Below are 4,946 nucleotides of genomic sequence, written 5' to 3'. Positions count from 1 at the left end.
AGAAGATGGATCGATTTTGTTCTTACTTACTTTTGTCACATTTCCTGGCTTCCTTTTAAAGCCAACCATATAAAAAGCTCCTGCATAATTTCACTCCCACTTGCGAAAAAAAAACAATATCCCTTAATCATAAATTATGAAACCAACTTTTGTTTTAAAATTGTTTTTGCGGGGTTGTGAATCAAACTTACAATCTATATTTTTAGCTCTCCCTGTCGAGGTTAATAACAATGGCAGCGGAAGAACAAGAGGAGGCGCTCTTGGAGAAGCATTTCCATGAGAATTGCCCTGGCTGCAAAGTCGAGAAGTATAAGGAATCGTAGAGAGGCTTGTCGATCCATGAGCTCGTGTCAGTCAGGATCATCGTGCTTTGCACAGGTAATGAGCATTATAGCATTAACTTTTCTTTTCTTTTCTTTTTTTTTATGTCGAGGATCCAGCTTAACTCACCTTATGAGAGCACAGCACCAACTATATCTCAGGAGAGACTACCCCAGCAACCCACCGGCCGAAGCCCCCGCTTTAACGTTGTTCATAAGCTTCTGGCCAACTTTTGGGTTTTTTTTTTTTTTTTCTTGGGTTCTTTTAACTTACCAAGTAACTGTGCATAATGACTAGAATTTGCATGATATATTGGAATTAATTTGTTTGGGATAATTCAGCTGTTGATATGAAGTTAAGCCGATGACGATATTGCATAGTGATGGAGAGTATATCTCCAGATGTTTTATTTCTCTGGTGTCGTTATAGCTATGACATTAATTCGTTCCATAATTTGATCTTTGACACTTCGAAAAGATGTGCTTGTAGTCACATAATTACTGACCTGTGTCCTGTCCTTTCTCTTTCCAGCACTGCCAATATCATCTCTATTCCCATTCCTTTACTTCATGGTGAGTTCTCACATTTTCTACTTCAACTTTTAAGTGTGACATCCATATAACTATTCTGTCTACACCTGAAACGTTGTGTCTTAAATTGTATGGTTTGAGCTTTGTTTTCTCAAATGCCGTCTCTCTAGGCTCCTGGTTGATTCATCCCAAATTTTTTTTTCCTTTTGTTGCAAGTACAACAAGTGTGCGCGAAGTGAATAGTTGCTCAGGATGGTTAAACTTGACAAAAAGTTTCATTACTTTCCTCGCCAACCTAAGAAATCTCTGTTTTTTTTTTTTGAATTTTGCATGACATGTTAGAGATTTTTATTTTTTTTTGTGACCTAAGGAACCCACCGCACGACCGGCAGCCAGGGAGTAAACCCTGGGGAGGCACGCAAGAAACCACCACCCACGCACCCCGGGCAAGACACCACGCAACGCTTCAGCCTCCCTGCTTCGTAGGGGCTTCAAAACTGGGACCTCCTGCATTGGAGTCCAGCAGCCCTACCATCTACGCTCCAACGATGGGTGGTGACATATTAGAGATTTTCATATTGCGAAAAGAGGAAGATATCGGGTATTATGCTGGTTATGTAGGTGAGATTATCCAAGATTTGCTTGTCGCTGTCAATTGCAGACTCTTTGATTGTCTTCGACTCAACTTTTCACTAGCAAACTCCTTCAAATCCGGAACGTTCTTCATTCATGTTCGGTAGAGAACATCAGTATTATGGGGAATCGTGGCGGATTGCTACAGGCGAAAACCCATCATAATTATGGGAACAGTCACAGTGTTAGTACAAGATCGCCATTCATCTTGAGTTCCCAATGAACAGCCTCCTCCGACGAATAGAGTCAATTAATCATTCTAGTTTGATTTATACCAGGGTTATTTTCAACACTCCCTTCTAGGGGTATGCATGGTCCGAACGAGCAGTTCCCAACCTAAAATTGGGAACCGCCCGTTAAGAACTGGTTCCGAAAAATTGAAACCGGATTCACCCATTTGTTACATGGATCCATTTCAGAACTGGACCGCCGGTTCGGTCCATTTCCCCAAAGGATCCATGAAACCGTCTTGACGTGAAACAGTTTTGGTTTTCAACATAGAACGATTACGTGACATCAAAAAACCCAAAAGCCAAAGAAAGAAAAACCAAATTTAAGTACGTGGAGATGCGGACGGCGGGAGAAGTAAACGCAGTGAATTTACAAATATGGTCCAGGCGGTTCCCGGTATTTTGCATACCCTAGAAGGGAGTAAGATGAGATTTAGGGTTTCTTTTAGCAAATTTTTTAATATTAAAATTTTAACTAAATTTAATTTTAAAATTATTATTTTTTCAATATTTTAACTAAATATAATTTTAAAATTATTATTTTTGAATTATTTTTAAAATTTTTAATTTTAAAATTTTTAATTTTAAAATTTTTAATTTTAAAATTTTTAATTTTAAAATTTTTAATTTTTAAGTTTTTAACTAAATTTAATTTTAAAATTATTATTTTATAAATATTTTTGGTTCAGTCCGAGTGGGCGGGCGGGCGGATCCGCCCATGAAACCGGGAATTGAACCAGTACCCAACGGTTCTCATAAATTGGAATCGGGAACCGGACCGGTTCCCTCAAGAACCGCAAATACGGTCAGAGTGGTTCCGGGCCCTAGTTCGGGGTCCGATTCCCGAGCGGGCGGGCGGATCCGCCCATCCGGGCAGTTCCCAGATATTTTGCACACCCCTACTCCCTTCGGCCTAAGTGTGAACTTTTGAATGGCCATTGCCATGAGGTTCCTTTAAATGGTTTACTCGGACCTATCAAGGTAAGATCTCATTCGGCTTATGATTGTTGGCATTGGTCGTGGGACAGGTTACTTTTAGCCTCAAATGAAGTATCCCTTCTTATGGGGTTCCATGAATTTGCGACCATTCTCATTTATGTATTTCGCAATTTCATAACAGGCTTATGCTACCGAAATATTCTGTGAGGAGTACCAAGCGCTAGGAGCATCAACCGTGAGATCTTTGACCTTTGTAAAAACCTTTGAGCTCTCAATACTTCTGCTAAGTAAATAAAGCTGAGAGTCACACTCTGGACTCAGGTTAGTATGGCATGGGGGATAGGATTGATCATCGGTCCAACTCTGGGAGGTTATCTTGCTCGGGTACTTCTGATTTATCATATCTCGACGGATGAAATTTAGTTTCCAAAAGCGACGACAATTCAGACACGGCATGCGAAATGCTTCTCTCATTTTTCATGCTCCTCTGATGTTCCTGGTTTTCTATTTCTTCCGTTTCAGCCTGCAGAAAAGTTCCTGTCGATATTTTCCAAAGAATCAGTGTTCGGAAGGTGAGTGGAGTTTACTTTCTTCCAAATTTATTGCAGATCCATTTAAGTGATCATGGAAACAAGTGGTAAACATTTGATTTCCTGATGCCGATACAGATTTCCTACTTCTTGCCCTGTCTCGCCATCTCCGTTTTTGCATTGGCAGTTTCTGTCGCGTCCTGCTGGCTTTCGGTGTGCACTTCACCAGACTCAGTTCATGTTTCTCATCCTTGATATTGGAAAAGAATCTGATTATTTTTCTTCTCACGAGACGTTACCTCTGCTTCACTTTATCTATGAAAGGATTATCAACTGCTTGTTGAGCTTTATTAAGGGTCGGAAAATCTGGTTTTGTTGCAGGAAACATTGCATACGCACCACTGAAGTAGCAAGCATTGTTCTTGAAGTGGAAGCGGAAACACAATGTTCTACGAGTCATTCTCCTCTATTGCTGATGCATGCCCATATTAGACTAATATTTTATCTCACTTTAGACCAACCATGTTTTACAGTAACCGTAAAAACAGTAAATTACAATATCAATTAATTTAGTCCACATTAGGAAAATTCTTACATTCTCTCACTTGGACCTCTCGCGAAGATGTGGAGACCGCACCCCACAGATGAAATTTTTATCGAGTAAAGCATGTCCAGCACGAAATACAAGACTCAAAAGGCAGAGGGGAAAGCTCCGAAAAAGTCTCTGATTCGGAATTGGCCCTTGATGTCATCAATCATCGTGTACTGCATCTTCTTGCTTCATAACATGGCTTACACGGAGGTAACCTAAAATGTCGCACGCTTGTCTACCTTGCCTTCTCAGTTCTTCTTCATTTACTGTCTCAGACATTCTACAATCACGAGTGCGATGATTTCAGTACTCATGCTGCCAAGTGCTTCATCGACAGTAGCCTAAAGAGCAAAACAAATTTCATTGTGGGTGAAAACAAACTTATAATCCGACAATGCAGTAGTCAGAGGACATTCTTTTGGTATAGTTATGATTTAGTGGCTGTCGTAATAATATTACTTCAGCTTGTTCTTGAACTCTATCGTAGTCCGAAGAATATGGCATAAGCATATCAAGCCGGTTTCCTAATAAATTCATTTTTGAGTTAATTTAAGCTGTTTTAGTTTGATCCTCTCATTAGCCATTTTGTGCTACTTTCTCTTTGTAGATCTTCTCACTATGAGCCGTAAGCCCCAGGCGATACGGGGGCTTAAGCTACACGACTGAAGATGTCGGAAATGTTCTTGCCATCTCAGGCATATACTCCTGTTTCTTTCTTATATTTCAAGATAGATTCTTTCAGAAAACAAAAACGAGGTGGTCAGTAAAACTGTAATTCAAACGAAACTTTAAGTGGTGTCAGTCTGTATTCATTGATATACGTTCTGTCTATTTAAAACTTATAAGTATCGTGGTCTATTATCATTCAACTCTCTGTGTACTCGTTCTACGTGCTAGGAATTGCTGATTACTAAATTCTACTGCCAGGTGCCAGCTTTCTCATCTTCCAAACGTGTTCATACCCATACTTAAATAGACTTCTCGGCCCCATTGTGGTAGCTTGCATTAATGGGGTACATTTTCGACGTCTCCTAACTGGAACTCGAGCACTTGCTTGTGAAAACTATATTATCTGACTATTGTATCTCCGGCCAGTCATGGTTTATTTGATAAAAAGATGATGATCCCCTGTGCTTAATTCTCACAAATGCGTGAATGCAGGTCTTTTCGA

At 39.9% G+C, this 4,946-nt stretch overlaps 1 pseudogene; it reads left to right on the top strand.

The window, feature by feature from the left end:
- Window positions 1-230: 230 nt before the first annotated feature.
- On the top strand, window positions 231-4,550 carry LOC104455776 (annotated as a pseudogene).
- The last annotated feature ends 396 nt before the right edge of the window (window positions 4,551-4,946 follow it).

Source organism: Eucalyptus grandis, chromosome 7 (assembly GCF_016545825.1).
Source record: "Eucalyptus grandis isolate ANBG69807.140 chromosome 7, ASM1654582v1, whole genome shotgun sequence".
Taxonomy (NCBI): domain Eukaryota; kingdom Viridiplantae; phylum Streptophyta; class Magnoliopsida; order Myrtales; family Myrtaceae; genus Eucalyptus; species Eucalyptus grandis.
Note: the sequence above shows the minus strand (reverse complement) of the source record. Positions and strands in the feature narration are given on the sequence as shown.